Here is a 21,040-nt window from a genome sequence, read left to right as displayed (position 1 = left end):
GTCCTCAAAAAATTTAATCAGGCTCGTAAGGCACGACCTGCCTTTCAGAAAGCCATGCTGACTATTCCTAATCATATTATGCCTCTCCAAATGTTCATAAGTCCTGCCTCTCAGGATCTTCTCCATCAACTTACCAATCACCTTCTACATTTTTCCCAGAAACTCACATCATTACTGCTCTGCTGTCATCCCTACCAGAATCTCCTTCCAATTTACTTTGGCCAACTCCTCTCTCATGCCACTATGATTTCCTTTACTCCACTGAAATGCTGCTATGTCAGTCTTTAGTTTATCTCTTTCAAATTTCAAGTTGAATTCAATCATATTATGATCACTGACTCCTAAGGGTTCTTTTACTTTAAGCTCCCTAATTGCCTCCAGTTCATTACATAACACTGAACCCAGTATAGTCGATCCCCTCGTAGGCTTAACAACAAACTGCTCTAAAGAGCCATCTTGTAGGCATTCAACAAATTCACTCTCTTGGGAATCATTAGCAACCTGATTTTCTGAATCTATCTACATGTTAAAATCTCCCATGAATTTCATAACGTTGCACTTTTGATGCATCTTTTTTTATTTTCTGCTGTAGTCTGTAGTCCATATCCCAGCTACTATTTGGAGGCCTCTATGTAACTGCCATCATGTTCCTTTTAATCTTGCAGTTTCTTAACTCAACCTACAATGGTTCAACATCTTCCAATCCTATGTAACATCTTTTTAATGATTTGATGCCATTCTTTACTAGCAGAGCCATGCTACCCCCTCTGCCTTCCTTCCTATCCCTCCAATGCAATTTGTAATCTTGGACATTTAACTCTCAACTACAAACATCCTTCAGCCATTATTCAGTGATGGCCACAACATCATACCCAACAATATGTAAAAGTGCAACAAGATCATCCACCTTGTCTCTGTCTGCAATTTTGTCCTGTCACCTGCCTACCCTTCCTGACAGTCTGACTGCACGTTATCTTTGTTTTTTTTAACCATCTGTCCTAATATTACTAATATTATATACTGTATATGCCATATAGATCACATAAGACCATAAGATATAGGAGCAGAATTTGGCCATTTGGCCCATCTGCCATTTCATCGTGGCTGAATCATTTTTCTTCTCAGCCCCAATCTCCTGCCTTCTCCCTATATCCCTTCATGCCATGACTAATCAAGAATCACATCTTTACAAAAAGAAAAATAAAAAGTGGGAGGCATTTTCTGAGGAAAATGGAACAAAACTAATGTTATAGAAATCCATCCAGTTCTCCAGGATCTCATCTGATGACAATTAATGGACTCATATAGTTTACTAATAGTCTACATTTAATTACAGACCTGCTTCCTTAAGGTTGTTAAAGCTGGGGGTGGTAATGGGACAAGCTCCCACTACCTATTAAATGCTCCAAATGGTATGTGCCTCAAATAATCTCTGACAACCAACTCCAGCTTCTGGCCTTCCCTTGTGGCTTAACTACTAAGCCCAGCAGAACTGTTTCTACTGTCAGGAAAGTGGAAAAGGTGGGTTACTTGTGCCTTAAGACTATTCACTTCAGGCAGATGGGGCTCATCGGCTAGGGTTAGCAGTTAGCAGAAGAATATCTCTGATCTCAAACCTCCACTGTCTTGCAGCTATACCCAGTCATGGGGAAGGTTTTGGAAGAAAACACCGAGGGAAAAGTCTAGAGTTGAAGTCGCTAAGGCAGGCTTACATTGAGTTCAATGCAGAATGCCAACTCCTGCAAGGCTGCTGGTGCCAAATTGTATCGGTCTCTGCCATTCCTTTGGGTTCATCAGATGTGTGCAGAGAGGTCTCTTGTCACGTGGGTAACAACTTGCTCTCCATAATGTACTGCCCTGGTTTGCGTATCCATGATTGGCTCTGACCAACAGAGGCCTTCTACTAATTTCATATGTGCACCATTGTTCCAGAATGCAAAGTTAATAAGCCTCAAGTATAAAACTAACAACTGGTCCAGCATCAATTTCCATTTGCAATCGGGCCTCTGAAATGTCTCTGTCTGAAGCAGTATTACAAAGCTGTAGCCTGAAAGATGACAATATCCCTTACTCTGCTCTGCCAACTAATGGAAATTGCTTCTTTGTACAATTCTATTGGCTCCCTTTAATAATAACAGCATTAACTAGAACTGTGTGAAACTTAATGCATTTTGTTCAACAGTGCTGTCTAAAATTTTAAAGAATTATATCCATATTTATTTAATCTCTGGTTCTGTCTGGATCAGCCACCAAATCATGGCTGCCATAGCACGTTACTGTGCAGACAATGGGTTTTGAATGAAGGCACGCCATCAAGTATCTATGGAGAGGAATAAACGGTCAATATTTCGGGATAAGACCCTTCATCAGATCACAGTCCAAAACATGAACTGTTTATTCCTTGCTGAGTTCCTCCAACATGTGTGTGCTGCTCAAAATTTCCTGCATCTTCAGAAGTTTCGTGGTTTCCCTTCTGCTGTCATCAATGATGCCCTCACCCGCATCTCCTCCATTTCCCACACTTCGGCTCTCACCCCATCCTCCCGCCACCACAACAGGGACAGAGTTCCCCTTGTCCTCACCTACCACCCCACTAGCCTCTGGATCCAACACATTATCCTCCGCAACTTCCGCCACCTTCAACAGGACCCCACCACTAAGTACATCTTTCCCTCTCCACCCCTCTCCGCCTTCTGCAGGGATCAGTCCCTCCGCGACTCCCTGGTCCACACGTCCCTCCCCACAGATCTCCCACCTGGCACTTATTCCTGTAAGCGCAAGTGCTACACCTGTCCCTACACCTCCTCTCTTGCCACCATTCAGGGCCCCAAACATTACTTCCAAGTGAGGCAACACTTCACTTGTAAGTCTGTTGGGGTCATCTATTGCATCTGGTGCTGCCGGTGCGGCTGCCTCTACATCAGCGAAACCCGACGCAGATTGGGGGACCGCTTCGTCAAGCACCTCCGCTCCGTCCGCCAAGACAGGATCTCCCAGTAGCCACCCACTTCAACTCTGCTTCCCACTCCCCTTCAGATATGTCCATACATGGCCTCCTCTACTGCCATGATGAGGCTAAACTCAGTTTAGAGGAGCAACACCTCATATACCGTCTAGGTAGTCTCCAGCCCCTTGGTATGCACATAGAATTCTCCAACTTCCGGTAATTCCTTCCCCCTTCCTTCCCCTATCCCTATGTCACTCTGCCCCCTCCCCCAGCTGCCTATAACCTCCCTCTTGGTTCTGCCTCCTTCTACTACCCATTATGTTTTCCCCTATTCCTTCTTCACCTTTCCTGCCTATCACCTCCCTGCCTCCCTTCCCCCACCCCTTTATCTTTCCCCTTACTGGTTTTTCACCTGGAACCTACCAGCCTTCTCCTTCCCACCCTCCCCCCACCTTCCTTATAGGGCCTCTGCCTCTTCCCTCTACAGTCCTGATGAAAGGTTCTGGCCCGAAATGTCGACCAATCTTTTCCACTGATGCTGCCCGACCTGCTGAGTTCCTCCAGCGTGTTGTGAGTGTTGCTTTGACCCCAGCATCTGCAGATTATTTTGTGTTTATCTTCAGAAGTTCTTGTGTTTATCTTATGGGTAAGTCATTTTGGCAGAGGTAAATTTGACCATTAATTGCTTTAACTTATATTGGAAAATGAGGAAGATGATATACTCAATCTTTCTTTATTAAACAACCAGCTTCAAAAGATCCTTTGATAATGGTGTTCACAATTAGTTTTAATTTTCAGGTTGTAAACTTTCTGCTTGATTTGCTGGGGTGACTTAAAGCACCCAGCAAGTTTCTGCATGAGCTGCTTTCCTTGTTAAGACTTAAACAAGTGAGTGCTGAAAGAATGTGAAAATTAAGGACACAAAGAAAGTTGACACAATTAAAGTTTCCAAAATTAAATCGCTGGGAAATTAAAGGAACTTCACACTCTGTGCAATTAAACCTGCTTCTTGCTGTAGTGAAGATGTCAGAAAAAAAATTGCTAATGATTAGACTCTAGAGAATTATGCAGGATGTAACAACAGAGGGGCTGATGACTGCCGATGACAGATCCATCGTGAAAATTAAAACATCTAAGCATGAAATAATGGCTTTCAAAGCGATCTCCAGGGTATTACGACATAGGGTCTGATCTTTCTTACACACCCCCAAGAATACAGACAGTGATTTTTACAAAGACCTACTTATTGAAAAACACTGGTTAATAAGGAAAATCAAATCTTAGAGGTGGAAGGACAGATTCAATATATATTTGAAATAGGAAGACATGTAGACAATTGGAAGGTTAAAAACAGAAGGGTTGGAAATGCACAAGAGATTTGTTAAGGATGCAAGAGAGGAAATTATGCTTGACCTTTATGAAAATATGAGTTAGGCCATAGCAATAATACATTGTACAGTTCCGATCACTGAACTACAAGAAGGAAGTGAAAGGTCAAAAGGTTGCAATAAAGATTTAAAATAATGTTTTAGGGGAATGACATTTCTAGTCATGAAGAAAGAATGGTTAAGCTGAGCTTGGTCTAATTAGAATTGGGAAGGTAAAGGATTTGATTCAGGCTACGGTAGGAAACTTTGTCACATGGTGTGAGCAGAATTATCTGTAGCTTAATGTGAAAAAGACTAAGGAGCTGGTGGTAGACCTGAGGAGAGTTAAGGTACCGGTGACCCCTGTTTCCATCCAGGGGGTCAGTGTGGACATGGTGGAGGATTACAAATACCTGGGGATACGTATTGACAATAAACTGGACTGGTCAAAGAACACTGAGGCTGTCTACAAGAAGGGTCAGAGTCGTCTCTATTTCCTGAGGAGACTGAGGTCCTTTAACATCTGCCGGACGATGCTGAGGATGTTCTACGAGTCTGTGGTGGCCAGTGCTGTCATGTTTGCTGTTGTGTGCTGGGGCAGCAGGCTGAGGGTAGCAGACACCAACAGAATCAACAAACTCATTCATGAGACCAGTGATGTTGTGGGAATGGAACTGGACTCTCTCACGGTGGTGTCTGAAAAGAGGATGCTGTCTAAGTTGCATGCCATCTTGGACCATGTCTCCCATCCACTACATAATGTACTGGTTGGGCACAGGAGTACATTCAGCCAGAGACTCATTCCACCAAGATGCAACACAGAGCGTCATAGGAAGTCATTCCTGCCTGTGGCCATCAAACTTTACAACTCCTCCCTTGGAGGGTCAGACACCCTGAGCCAACAGGCTGGCCCTGGACTTATTTCATAATTGACTGGCATAATTTACATATTACTATTTAACTATTTATGGTTTTATTACTATTTATTATTTATGGTGCAACTGTAACGAAAACCAATTTCCCCCGGGATCAATAAAGTATGACTATGACTATGACTATATTTAAAATTTTAGGACACCTGTAAAGAACTTACTTCATTTAGGAAAGGGCTCAGAAACAAGGGAGTATAGATTTAAGGAAATATATTGATGGATCATACAGCAATCTGAAATACAGGTATTTATGGATAAAGGGTGAAATGAACATGGGGGGGACCTTCTTCACTCAGTGGGTGGTGAGAGTATGGAGTGAGCTGCAAGCAGAAGTGGTGGATGCAGGTTCCATTTCAACATTTAAAAGTTTGGATAATTACATGGAGAGGAGGGATGCGGAGAGGAGGGGCTATGGTGCAATTGCAGGCTGATAGAACTAGGCAGAATTATAGTTCAGCATTAGCTAGATGGGCCAAAAGCTTGGTTATGTGCTGTAGTGTTCTGAGGTTATGTTTATTATCTGACTGCAAGACCCTACAAAGGACTACGATTGACTGCTGAGATGATCATCACGGTCTCTCTCCCACTCATCCGAGATGTTTATTAGGAACGCTGTGTACGCAGGGCTCTTAGTATTGTCAGGGATCCCTTCCATCTGTTCAACAATCTCTCTGACCCTCTACCTTCAGGCAGGTGATACTGTAGCATGAGGACAAGGACTGTGAAGATGGGAAACAACTTCTTCCCCCAAGCTGTGAGACTACTGAACTGCCTGCCACCACCCAGCTCTCATCACTTCTGAAGCAACAGTAGCATTATACTATTTACTTTTTAACTTGTGTCATAAATGCACTTTATGCTAAGTATCAATCTTCTGAAATATATTTTATTATTTGCTGATCTATTTGTGATAATATCACTTACTATGTTTTTGTGCGATTTATATGTACAGGTGTCCCCCGCTTTTCGAACGTTCGCTTTACGAAACCTCACTGTTACGAAAGACCTACATTAGTACCCTGTTTTCACTAACAGAAGGTGTTTTCACCGTTACAAAAAAATCAGTGCGCGATAAAAGGCAGCGCGCGCCCCGAGCAGCCGCTCTCCCCGGATTCGGAACAGCATTTTCGCCGGCATTGCTTTAACACATGCCTGTGAGCAGCCGTTAGCAAGATGAGTTCTAAGCTATTGGAAAAGCCTGAAAGAGCTCGTAAGGGTGTAACACTTAGCGTAAAACTAGACATAATTAAGCGTTTTGATCGTGACGAACGAAGTAAGGACAAAGTGAGTTTGGCTTGTGGAAGCTGACAAAGATGATGTTGAAGAGGTTTTGGCATCCCAAAACCAAGAACTGATAGATGAGCTGATGCAATTGGAAGAGGAAAGGATAACAATTGAAACCAAATGAGTAATGATAAAGTACGACTTTAATTTTGAAAGGGTACGTAGGTTTGGGGGATATTTGCAAGATGGTCTGAGTCCTTACAAAGAACTGTATGATAGAAAAATGCACGAGGCTCAGCAGTCAAGCAAGCCTTCCACATCAGCCCCAGCAGACAACGAACCTCGACCTTCGACATCGAGGCGGGCAGTCATAGGAGAAGATGAGCCACCTGCTCTAATGGAAACAGACGACGAGATGACACCCCAGTGTCCCACCACCCCGCGATTCACGGATAATGCAGCGGTAGCTGGGAGGCACACAGCACATCTTTAAGAAAAAAGCCGAAATAAACATGCTAATTAATTAGGTGCCGCCACACATGTAAATGTCGGCCCAGATCAGAGGCGATGCAATCGGCACTGATCTGGCCCGACAATTACGTGTCGGGCGGCACCTGATTAATTAGCATGTTTATTTCGGCTTTTTTCTTAAAGATGTGCTGTGTGCCTGCCGGCTACCGCTGGACCCCTGCATGCTTCGTGGCAATGTAGCGGTTGGAAGCCTGGAGGGTGGGGGCCACTGCACCACCCAACCTGTGACGACTCAGCCTAACACACCATCGTCAGTGTGCTCAGCTCTGTCTTCCCAATTCTGGTAAGTGATACTACGCAGTGCATACATTATTCCTACTTTATATAGGCTGTGTATTTTTACGTGTTATTTGGTATGATTTGGCAGCTTCATAGCTTAAAGGTTACTGGAGAGCGCTTGCGCTGTGTTGTTGCCAACAGCGCTTGCGTGAGATTTTCGCTTCGGTGAACAGTGCAGTAATGATTGTGGAAAAGTATTTCTACTTTATATAGGCTGTGTATTTATCATATTATTCCTACTTTTACTATATGTTACTGTTATTTTAGGTTTTATGTGTTATTTGGCATGATTTGGTAGGTTATTTTTTGGTCTGCGAACACTCACAAAATTTTCCCATATAAATGGTAATTGCTTCTTCGCTTTAAGACATTTCGGATTATGAACCGTTTCATAGGAACACTGTACCTTCGGATGGCGGGGGAAACCTGTCCTGAGTTGTGCATCTTGGTCCAGAGGAATGTTGTTTCATTTGGCAGTATAGATGTGTACAATTGAACGACAATAAACTTGAACTCGAATTTCTGTTTGTTAGCTGGTGTTGCATTTCAGTCAAATGGCCTCTTCTTGTGCTATAATCTTTCATGGTTTCATGATTCAATGTTTCACAGAGAAGGAAAGAATAAGGTTAGGAATATAGAGTGAATTTAAATGGTCCTCATTTACATGTGTGCTTTATGGTCTCAATAGCCTGATATCCAGTGCCTTCCAGGTAGTCTGATTGACTATGGTCTGGGTGCACTTTAATGGGACTAAGCAGATTAATAGTTCGGCATGGACTAGAAGGGCCAAAGGACCTGTTTCTGTGCTGTAGTCCTCTAGGACTTCTATGTTTTCTAACTTTACTTTTGTAATATCATCGTCTTGGTTGGTGCGGCTGTAACGAAACTCAATTTCCCTCGGGATCAATAAAGTATATCTATCTATCTGCACAGCATGAATACAGGGCTTTCAGCCCAGCAGGTACATGCCAACTGTCAAACATACGTTTACATTAATTTCTCATCCATTTTTAATCTCTCACATTCCCATCATCTCTCTCCATTGTTACCACATCTACAAATGAAGGGAAAGTTACAGTGGTTGGTTAACTTGCCAACCTGCAGGATGTGGGAGGAAACTGTAGCATTGTTCAGACTCCGCAACCAGTGAAAAGTGTTGACTCGGGTCACTGGAGTTGTGAGACAGTGGCTCTACTAACAGTCCCACTGCATTCAATTTGGATGGTTGTTGTATTATGCTGCAGGGGCATGAGTTTGCAGATGCACATATCTGGAGCCACCACCAATCTGCTAGAGGAAGTCAGCAGGTCAAGCTGCCTCTGTGGGAGGAAAGGACTTCTCTTTTTTTCCTGGTCTTTTGCCCTCTCCACTCTCAGTCCTGATGCAGCCTTTCGAACAAAAACGTTGACAATTGCTTTCTTCCCAGAGAAGCTGCTTAACCTGCTGAGATCCCCAGCAAAGAACACTGGACAACAAATCGTTTTGAATGTGTTGCTTACTTAGATTTTTTTTGCTTATGATTGACTGCTTGAAGCTGAACACAAATATAATTTCAGACTATTTTTATCACAGAAAATTGGAGAACAAGAAATTAACTTTCATTGAATATAATGCATTTAATTGCATAATAGTGCTGATGCTTTGAAATCATTCAACTAAGCTAAAATATTTTGTCAAAGACTTTCATTTGTACTCAGTGTCTGAGGCTTCTCACTTAAATGTCCAACAATAATCAGCCCACGTTGATGGATTCCAGTTGCCTTGATAACATTTCTCCATAAAAGCAATGTCCTAGTGAAACTGTACACCATTCTCATCACTGACAGTGACAAGACTTGCAGGGAAGAAGTCTAAATGGGAATGCAGAAAATGAATCTATCATGACACCATGGCTGACACTATTGTGACAGCCTCATGGTTTTGTATGGTTGAAGCATTTTGTCAACATGCAGTTTGTCTGCATGTAGTTCACTGCTCTGCAGTTGCCAAGAAAATTTTCAGCAAAATCCTTCAATGCACTCCATGTGATTTTCTCCAGTCCCACTAGAACTTCTTTGAATCACTTGTCATTAATGATCTGTTTGATTTGTGGACCAACAAACATGACTTCCTTAATCTTGGCATCAGTTATTCTGACATGAGTTATAAATTGAAATAAAACTATATAGGCAATTTCAAAAGAATGGTGCACGAAAGGCAAATTTCATGATCATTTTCATGATCAGCAGCCCAAAATCATAAGATACATCCAGAAAAATTCAGGAAGAAAAATCTTTGTTGTCCAGAGTAGTATTATGTCCTGATGTGCTGCAAGTTTTAATTACAATAATATCTACAGCACAGAAGGCATTTCAAAACCAGGGTATGTACTTTATTCTAATCAACCAGAAGCTACACTAATAGGTGGTGCTAACATCACAACATCATAATATTCTATGTCGATGTGATTTATTTATATTTAAACACATCTTTTCCTCATGAGAAACATGTTTCTGGAGATGTTAGGATGCAACTGAATCAAAAAACAAACAGTTATTGGTGAGGGTCTGATGCATATATACAGTATTATACAAAAACCTTCGGCAATGTATATAGCCAGGGTGCCTAAGACTTTTACGCAGTGCTGTATATGTCAATGTGGACCGGAGAGCAAGTTTGTAAAACTGGGGGTAACAAAGCATGTTGGGAATGGTGAGAGTGGAGCCCCATGGTACGTGTGCGACACAGCTGGCACAGAAGGAGTGCTGGGGTGGGAAGTGGTGCGTGTGCAGTCACACACAGACCTGAGACAACAGGCAAGGTCATTTGATTGGTTTATTGATCATTACACATTATCTCTCTGGTGCTTCCTGCTCCCTCCGCTCTCCCTTCCCCTTTTCCCATCCATGATTCTCCTCTCCCTGTCCCCTTCCCACTGTCAATCCGCAATAGAGACACCTATCAGAATCAGGTTTATCATCACTCACATATGTCATGATTTTTTTTTAGTGCTGTGCAATATATAAAACTACTACAGTACTCTGCAAGAATCTCAGGCATCCTAGCTATATATAGCACAGTGTGCCTTTTAAACAATCATTGGTCTTGGAACGCAGTGGACTCCGAGTGTGGGATTTGTTGAATGAATGGACATTCGTAAAGAAGACGACTTCTAGCAGGTGTGTATTTATAGCTTGATTTAATACTTAAACTCTCTAAGTAAAATGAAAGGTCAGTGAAAAGCAGACAATACTGCAGATAGAAACATCGAAAAGCTACAGCACAATACAGGCCCTTCGGCCCACAAAGCTGTGACGAACATGTTCTTACCTTAGAAATTACCAAGGGTTACCCATAGCCCTCTCTGGTTCTGAGCTCCGTATACCTCTCCAGGAGTCTCATAAAAGAACCCATCGTATCCGCCTCCACCACCGTCGCTGGCAGCCCATTCCACGCACTCACCACTCCCTGCATAAAAAACTTACCCCTGACATCTCCTCTGTACCTACTCCCAAGCACCTTAAAACTGTGCCCTCTTGTGCAAGCCATGTATAAAGTAAAAATTGGACAGCTACCACAAAGTATCCAAAACTTGTTTAAAATGAGAGAAAGTCAACACGATTTGAGACGAACATGTATATTTCAAAAACAAAGGATAAGAACAAACGTAAAAAATCATTGTATTTCAGTCAGAGGGGTGAGTCTATGGAACAGTTGCAGTAAGAATTTAAAAACATGTACCACACTTAACAGATTTAAAAAATTATTTCAAAATAATTTAATGAACAAATATAAAATACATGATTTAAAATGAATGGGAGTAATGTAAATGAATGATACTTGGAATTGGATTTTGTGTTAAAAGATTATGAAATTTTTTGTTTTGATGTGATGATTGATGCCAAATATGTTGTTGTATAAGAGGGGTAGGCGTAATAAGCTGTAGCTTCAGCCTACACTCTTTTGGTCTGTTCTAAAGAATATCTATGTTTCTTGTTGTAATTTTTTGTTGTAATTTTGTCCTATGAAATCATCGTTATGAAATCATTGTTGAAAATTATGCTTTTTGTTATATTTGTACTGACCAAAATAAATTTCTTTCATTCATTCATTCCATTCCAGCCCTGGGAAAAAGCCTCTGACTATCCACGCGATCAATGCCTCTCATCATCTTATACACCTCTATCAGGTCATCTCTCGTCCGCCGTCGCTCCAAGAAGAAAAGGCCAAGTTCACTCAACCTATTCACATAAGGCATGCTCTCCAATCCAGGCAACATCCTTGTAAATCTCCTCTGTATGCTTTCTATGATTTCCACATCCTTCTTATAGTGAGGTGACCAGAACTGAGCACAGTACTCCAAGTGGGGTCTGACCAGAGTCCTATATAGCTGCAATATTACTTCTCAGATTCTAAACTCAATCCCATGGTTGATGAAGGCCAATGCACCGAATGCTTTCTTAACCACAGAGTTAACCTGCTCAGCAGCTTTGAGTGTCCTATGGACTCGGACCCCAAGATCCCTCTCCTCTGATCCTCCATGCTGCCAAGAGTCTTACCATTATTGCTGTATTCTGCCATCATATTTGACCTACCAAAATGAACCACCTCACACTTACCTGGGTCGAGCTCCATCTGCCACTTCTCAGCCCAGTTTTGTATCCTACCGATGCCGCGCTTTAACCTCTGACAGCCTTCCACACCATCCACAACACCTCCAACCTTTGTGTCATCAGCAAATTTACTAACCCATCCCTCCACTTCCTCATCCAGGTCATTTATAAAAATCACGAAGAGCAGGGGCCCCAGAACAGATCCCTGAGGCACACCACTGGTGACCGACCTCCATGTTGCAATCCAAAGCACAAACAGAAATATTGGAAGAGCTCATCTGGTCAAGCAGCATTTGTGGAAAGAGCAAGCAGCCTGCATTTTAAGCCAGTAAACTTTCCTCATGAAATGTAGGTGCTTCAGAATGTTATAGGGTAGCACCACAGAAAATCCTGGAGAAACTCAGCAGTGCAAGCAACATCTGAGGAGAGAGGAAGAGTCGGAGCTTTGGGCCGACATCCTTCATCAGGACCAGAAAGAGAGGGGCATGAAGCTGGAACAAGAAAGTGGATGGAGGGAAGGAAGTACAATCTAGAAAGTCAAGTGACAGCTGAATGCGTAGGAGCAGGAAGGTAGGTGGGGGGAGGGAGGATTAAGTGTGAAACATGGAGGTGATAGATGAAAAAAGTAAAGTGCTAAAAGAGAAGGAACTTGATTGGAGAAAGGGCAGGAAGAGATAGCAGGTGAGGAGGAGAGGAGAGGAGAGGAATGGGGAATGGAAATGGAAAGAAGGGGAGGACAGAGAAATTACCAGAGACTGAAGAAAGCAACGTTCATGTATCAGGTTGAAAACTACCCAAATGGAATATGAACTCCCGCTCCTCCAACCAGGGAGTGGTCTTATCATGGCAGCAAGGGAGACCTTGGACAGATATGTTGGAATGGGATTAGGGAGTGGAATTAAAATTGTTGGCCACCAGGAAATTCTCCCTTTTGCAGACAGAACAAAGAATGTTATAGGTTATCTTTAGCATGGAATAAAAATCTCATGTGTAATTACTTACCTCCTTTAACTTCAAGTCCAAGATAATTCAGGTGAAATCCCTGGCAGAAGTGTCAGAGTGAGGAGGATCTTCTTCAGCTAGATGGTGGTGAATTTGGGAAATACATTGCCAAAAAAGGCTGTGCAAGCTGTCATTGGATATACTGTATTTAAAGTAGAGCCTGATAGGCTCTTGATTAATAATGGAGTCAGGGACCATAAGACCATAAGATATAGGAGCAGAAGTAGGCCATTCGACCCATCGTGTCTGCTCTACCATTCAATCATGGGCTGATCCAATTCTTCCAGTCATCTCCACTCCCCTGCCTTCACCCCACACCCTTTGATGCCCTGGCTAATCAACAACCTATCTATCTCTGCCCTAAATACACCCAATGACTTGGCCTCTGCAGCTGCAAGTGGCAACAAGTTCCACAGATTTACCACCCTCTGACAAAAGTAATTCCTGCACATCTCATTCTAAGTAGACATCCTTCATTCCTGAAATCATGCCCTCTTGTCCTAAACTCCCCTACCATGGGAAATAACTTGCCATATCTAATCTGTTCAGGCATTTTAACATTTGGAATGTTTCTGTGAAATTCCCCCTCATTCTCCTGAACTCCAGGGAATACTCCCCAAAAGCTGCCAGACATTCCTCATACGGTAACCCTTTCATTCCTGGAATCATTCTTGTGAATCTTCTCTGAACACTCCCCAATGTCAGTATATTATTTCTGAAATAAGGAGACAAAAACTGCCCACAGTACTCCAAGTGAGGTCTTACCAGTGCCTTATAGAGCCTCAACATCACATCCCTGCTCCTATACTCTATTCCTCTGGAAATGAATGCCAACTTTGCACTCGCCTTCTTCACCACAGATTCTAACCCAAAGGTTAACCTTCAGGGATCCTGCACAAGGACTCTCAAGTCCCTTTACATCTCTGCATTTTAAATTCTCTCCCCATCTAATTAATAGACACCCATTTATTTCTTCCATCAAGGTTCATGACCATACGCTTTCCAACATTGTATTTCATTTGCCTCTTCTTTGCCCATTCCCCTAAACTATCTAATTCTCTCTGAAGGCTCTCTGTTTCCTCAGCACTACCTGTTCCTCCACCTATCTTTGTATCATTGGCAAATTTAGCCACAAATCCCTTAATACCATAGTCCAAATCATTGACATATATCGTAAAAAGCATTGGTCCCAACACTGACACCTGTGGAACCCTACCGGTAACTGGTACCAGCCAGAATACCCACTCTCTGTTTTCTGCTGACCAGCCGTGTAATGCCAAGTTCACCGGCACCATAAAAGTTCACACTCTTCAAAAGCATTTCAGTGACGGTGAATGTTTCATGGAATGATCATCAACGTAACCATGACGTAGGCAATCAAGTGACCATGATCGTTCTTGGCAAATTTGACAACAGAATTGATTTGTATTGCCTTCTTCTGGGCAGTGTCTTTACAATACTGGTAACCCCAGCCATTATCAATATTCTTCAGAGATTGTCTGCCTGGCATCAGTGGTCACATAACCAGGACATGTGATGTGCACCAGCTGTTCATATGACTATCCACCACCTGCTCCCATGGCTTCATGTGGTGCTAATCAGGGGGCTAAGCAAGTGTGCCACCTTGCCCAAGGGTGACCTGCAGGCTAGCAGAGGGAAGGAGCACCCAGAACAACCAGAGGAAATGAAATGGCTCAGCCAATTATTTAGAAAGTCCAATCACAAAGTCATCAGGGCCAAATTTTAGAAGATGATGTAATTCAATCATTATGGTTAGATGTATAGTCAGGTGAGATCTTAAAAGGACTTGACCGCACTGGAGAGGATGTGAAGGAGAATCACGAGGATGTTTTCTGGGATTGAACATTATTCAGATAAGAGGAAAGGCCGGAAATGCTGAGTTTGTTTGCTTTGTTGTGGAGGAAGCTGAGGAGAGACCTGATAGGGGTTCACAAAAAATGGGGGAAGCACAGGATATTAAGACACTTTACCCATTTGAGATTGAATTTTGTCATTTTCCAGCATATAATTATAAAGGAGAATGAAATGTTTGTTACTCCAGATCCAATGCAGCATAAATAAAATCACAGTTCGGAGAAGGAAGTCTGAGAATCAGAGCTGGAATGCGGTGGAAGCCATTTTGAATTTTTCATTTTTTTTTTGTCGGAGTTCAGAGAGGCAGGACTGCGCAGGCGTGTGACATCGGGCAGTGAAGTGGGAAGATTTAAAAGGTCAGAAATCCTCATTTGGGTTTAATTCGGAGAAGGAAGTCTGAGAATCGGAGCAGGAGTGCGGTGGAAGCTATTTTGAATTTTTCATTTTTTTCATCGGAGTTCAGAGAGGCGAGACTGCGCAGGCGTGTGACGTCGGGCAGTGAAGCGGGAAGATTTAAAAGGAACACAGCCTTATACAGCGGGCAGCATTGTTTGTGGGCTGCAGAGTGAGCCAGGAGCAGAGTGAGGGCTTTAGGGCTTTGGCTCAACGGCCTTAGGTGGAAACGGGTGAGGCAAAGTAGGTTTGGCTTTCATTTTTTCCTGCTGTTTGAGGAGAGGGGGAAATATGAGTGTGGGGGCATTTTGTTGTTCTTGCTGTCGAATGTGGGAGGTCCTGGGGTCTCCCAGCCTCCCAGACGTCCACATCTGCGCCAGGTGCGCTGAGGTGCAGCTCCTAAGGGACCGTGTTAAGGAACTGGAGCTGCAGCTCGATAACCTTCGTCTGGTCAGAGAGAGTGAGGAGTTGACAGAGAGCAGTTACAGGCAGGTTGTCACACCGGGGCCACGGGAGGCAGACAAGTGGGTCACGGTTAGGAGGGGGAAGGGGAAGGGTCAGGTACTAGAGAGTACCCCAGTGGCTGTGCCTCTTAACAATAGATACTCCTGTTTGAGTACTGTTGGGGGGGACAGCTTACCCGGGGGAAGTGACAGTGGCCATGCCTCCGGCACAGAGTCTGGCCCTGTAGCTCAGAAGGGTAGGGAAAGGAAGAGAAGGGCAGTAGTAATAGGGGAATCGATAGTTAAGGGGTCAGATAGGCGATACTGTAGATGCAGTCAGGAGACCTGGATGGTAGTTTGCCTCCCTGGTGCCAGGGTCTGGGATGTTTCTGATCACGTCCAAGATATCCTGAAGTGGGAGGGAGAGAAGCCAGAGGTTGTGGTACATATAGGTACCAATGACATAGGTAGGAAAAGGGGAGAGGTCCTGAAAGGAGAATATAGGGAGTTAAGAAGGGAGTTGAGAAGAAGGACTGCAAAGGTTGTAATCTCAGGATTACTGCCTGTGCCACACGACAGTGAGAGTAGGAATGCATGAGGTGGAGGATAACTGTGTGGCTGAGGGATTGGAGCAGGGGGTGGGGATTCAAGTTTTTGGATCATTGGGACCTCTTTTGGCTCAGGTGTGACCTGTACAAAAAGGATGGGTTGCACTTGAATCCTAGGGGAAGCAATATCCTGGTGGGGAGATTTGTGAAGACTACTGTGGTGACTTTAAACTAGAATGGTTGTGGGGTGGGAATCAAATTGAAGGGACTAGGAGAGAGGAGGTTAGTTCACAAGTAGAGAAAGCTAGCAGACAGTGTGTGAAGGAGGATAGGCAGGGGACAGAGATGAGGAGCACTCAGACAAAGATGTAGGGGAGAAGGTAGAAAAGGATAACAAAGTTGTTTGCTCCATTAAGGATAAACAGAGAGTGGGAAAAGGTGGACAGTTTCTTAAATGCATCTATTTTAATGCTAGGAGCATTGTAAGAAAGGTGGATGAGCTTAGAGCATGGATTGATACCTGGAAATATGATGTTGTAGCTATTAGTGAAACGTGGTTGTAGAAGGGGTGTGATTGGCAACTAAATATTCCTGGATTTTGTTGCTTCAGGTGTGATAGAATTGGAGGGACAAGAGGGGGAGGTGTTGCATTGCTTGTCAGAGAATATATAGCAGCGGTCCTATGGCAGGATAGATCAGTGGACTCATCCAGGGAAGCTATTTGGGTGAAATTGAGGAATGGGAAAGGTGTAGTGACACTTATAGGGGTGTATTATAGACCACCTAATGGGCAGCGAGAATTGGAGGATCAAATTTGTAAGGAGATAGCAGATATTTGTAGTAAGCACAAGGTTGTGATTGTGGGAGATATTAATTTTCCACACATTGACTGGGAAACCCATTCTGTTAAAGGGCTGGATGGTTTGGAGTTTGTCAAATGTGTGCAAGATAGTTTTTTGCAGCAATACATAGAGATACTAACGAGAGAAGGGGCAGTGTTGGATCTCCTGTTAGGGAATGAGATAGGGCAGGTGACAGAGGTATGTGTTGGAGAGCACTTCGGGTCCAGTGATCACAATGCCATTAGTTTCGATATAATTATGGAGAAGGATAGGACTGGACCCAGTGTTGAGATTTTTGATTGGAGAAAGGCTAACTTTGAGGAGATGTGAAAGGATTTAGAAGGAGTGGATTGGGACAGTTGGTTTTATGGGAAGGATGTAATAGAGAAATGGAGGTCATTTAAAGGTGAAATTTTGAGGGTACAGGATCCTTATGTTCCTGTTAGGTTGAAAGGAAAGGTTAAAAGTTTGAGAGAGCCATGGTTTTCAAGGGATATTGGAAACTTAGTTCGGAAAAAGAGAGGGATCTACAATAAATGTAGGCATCTTGGAGTAAATGAGGTGCTCGAGGAATATAAAGAATGCAAAAAGAATCTTAACAAAAGAATTAGAAAAGCTAAAAGTAGATACGAGGCTGCTTTGGCAAGTAAGGTGAAAATGAATCCAAAGGGTTTCTACAGTTATATTAATAGCAAAAGGATAGTGAGGGATAAAATTGGTCCCTTAGAGAATCAGAGTGGATGGATATGTGCGGAGCCAAAAGAGATGGGGGAGATTTTGAACAATTTCTTTTCTTCGGTATTCACTAAGGAGAAGGATATTGAATTGTGTAAGGTGAAAGAAACAAGAAGGGTAGTTATGGAAAGTATGACGATTAAAGAAGAAGTAGTACTGGTGCTTTTAAGGAATATAAAAGTGGATAAGTCTCCGGTCCGGACAAGATATTCCCTAGGACCTTGAGGGAAGTTAGTGTGGAAATAGCAAGGGATATGACAGAAATATTTCAAATGTCACTAGAAACGGGGATGGTGCCGGAGGACTGGCATACTGCTCATGTTGTTCCATTGTTTAAAAAGGGTTCTAAGAGTAAACCTAGCAGTTATCGGCCTGTGAGTTTGACATCAGTGGTGGGTAAATTGATGGAAAGTATTCTTAGAGATGGTATATATAATTATCTGGATAGACAGGGTCTGATTAGGAACAGTCAACATGGATTTGTGAGTGGAAGGTCACGTTTGACAAAGCTTATTGAATTTTTTGAAGAGGTTACTAAGAAAGTTGACGAGGGTAAAGCGGTAGATGTTGTCTATATGGACTTCAGTAAGGCCTCTGACAAGGTTCCACATGGAAGGTTAGTTAAGAAGATTCAATGGTTAGGCACTAATATCGAAGTAGTAAAATGGATTCAGCAGTGGCTGGATGGGAGACGCCAGAGAATAGTGCTGGATAAATTTGTCAGATTGGAGGCCGGTGACTAGTGGTGTGCCTCAGGGGTCTGTACTGGGTCCAATGTTGTTTGTCATACATATTAATGATCTAGATGATGGGGTGGTAAATTGGATTAGTAAGTATGCAGATGATACTAAGATAGGTGGCGTTGTGGATAATGAAGTAGTTTTTCAAAGCTTGCAGAGAGATTTAGACCAGTTAGAAGAGTGGGCTGAAAGATGGCAGAAGGAGTTTAATGCTGAAAAATATGAGGTGCTACATTTTTCATATGTCACAAAATAGGACATACATGGTAAATGGTAGGACATTGAAGAATGCAGTAGAACAGAGGGATCTGCGAATAATGGTGCATAGTTCCCTGAAGGTGGAATCTCATGTGGATAGGGAGGTGAAGAAAGCTTTTGGTATGCTGGCCTTTATAAATCAGAGCATTGAGTATAGGAGTTGGGATGTAATGTTGAAATTGTATAAGGCATTGGTGAGGCCAAATTTGGAGTATTGTGTACAGTTCTGGTCACCGAATTACAGGAAAGATGTCAATAAAATTGAGAGAGTACAGAGGAGATTTATTAAAATGTTGCCCGGGTTTCATTTCCTAAGTTACAGAGAAAGGTTGAACAAGTTAGGTCTTCATTCTTTGGAGAGTAGAAGGTTGAGGGGGGGCTTGATAGAGGTATTTAAAATTATGAGGGGGATAGATAGAGTTGATGTGGATAGGCTTTTTCCATTGAGAGTGGGGGAGATTCAAACAAGAGGACATGAGTTGAGAGTTAAAGGGCAAAAGTTTAGGGGTAACATGAGGGGGAACTTCTTTAATCAGAGAGTGGTAGTTGTGTGGAACAAGCTCCCAGCAGAAGTGGTTGAGGCAGGTTCGATGTTGTCATTTAAAGTTATATTGGATAGCTATATGGACCGGAAAGGAATGGAGGGTTATGGGCTGAGTGCAGGTCGGTTGTGCTAGGTGAGAGTAAGAGTTCGGCACAGACTAGAAGGGCTGAGATGGCCTGTTTCCATGCTGTAATTGTTATATGGTTATAATAAGCATAATGCATTAATGTAAATACATAAGATCATAGAAACATAGAAAATAGGTGCAGGAGTAGGCCATTCGGCCCTTCAAGCCTGCACCGCCATTTATTATGATCATGACTGATCATCCAACTCAGAACCCTGCCCCAGCCTTCCCTCCATACCCCCTAACCCCCGTAGCCACAAGGGCCATATCTAACTCCCTCTTAAATATAGCCAATGAACTGGCCTCAACTGTTTCCTGTGGCAGAGAATTCCACAGATTCACCACTCTCTGTGTGAAGAAGTTTTTCCTAATCTCGGTCCTAAAAGGTTTCCCCTCTATCCTTAAACTGTGGCCCCTCGTTCTGGACTTCCCCAACATCGGGAACAATCTTCCTGCATCTAGCCTGTCCATTCCCTTTAGGATCTTATACGTTTCAATCAGATCCCCCCTCAATCTTCTAAATTCCAACGAGTACAAGCCCAGTTCATCCAGTCTTTCTTCATATGAAAGTCCTGCCATCCCAGGAATCAATCTGGTGAATCTTCTTTGTACTCCCTCTATGGCAAGGATGTCTTTCCTCAGATTAGGGGACCAAAACTGCACACAATACTCCAGGTGTGGTCTCACCAAGGCCTTGTACAACTGCAGTAGTACCTCCCTGCTCCTGTACTCGAATCCTCTCGCTATAAATGCCAGCATACCATTCGCCTTTTTCACCGCCTGCTGTACCTGCATGCCCACTTTCAATGACTGGTGTATAATGACACCCAGGTCTCGTTGCACCTCCCCTTTTCCTAATCGGCCACCATTCAGATAATAATCTGTTTTCCTATTTTTGCCACCAAAGTGGATAACTTCACATTTATCCACATTAAATTGCATCTGCCATGAATTTGCCCACTCACCCAACCTATCCAAGTCACCCTGCATCCTCTTAGCATCCTCCTCACAGCTAACACTGCCACCCAGCTTCGTGTCATCCGCAAACTTGGAGATGCTGCATTTAATTCCCTCATCCAAGTCATTAATATATATTGTAAACAACTGGGGTCCCAGCACTGAGCCTTGCGGTACCCCACTAGTCACCACCTGCCATTCTGAAAAGGTCCCATTTATTCCCACTCTTTGCTTCCTGTCTGCTAACCAATTCTCCACTCACACCAATACCTTACCCCCAATACCGTGTGCTTTAAGTTTGCACATTAATCTCCTGTGTGGAAACCAAGACTAAAAAAACTGACAGAAACCATATAATTATAACATATAGTTACAACAGTGCAAAGCAATACCGTAATTTGATAAAGAACAGACCATGGCCATGGTAAACAAAAAGTCTCAAAGTCCCTCAAAAGTCCCATCATCTCACGCAGACAGTAGAAGGAAGAGAAACTCTCTTCCTGCCATGAACTTCCAGCGCTGCAAACTTGCCGATGCAGCATCCTGGAAGCACCCAACCACAGCCGACTCTTGAGTCCGTCCGAAAACTTCGAGCCTCCGACCAGCCCTCCGACACCGAGCACCAACTCTGCCGAGCGCTTCGACCCCGGCCATGGCAACAGGCAATAGGCAAAGCTGAGGATTTGGGGCCTTCCCCACCAGAG

Source organism: Mobula birostris, chromosome 7 (genome assembly GCF_030028105.1).
Source record: "Mobula birostris isolate sMobBir1 chromosome 7, sMobBir1.hap1, whole genome shotgun sequence".
In the NCBI taxonomy this organism is placed as follows: Eukaryota; Metazoa; Chordata; class Chondrichthyes; order Myliobatiformes; family Myliobatidae; genus Mobula; species Mobula birostris.
This window is presented reverse-complemented; position numbering follows the sequence as displayed.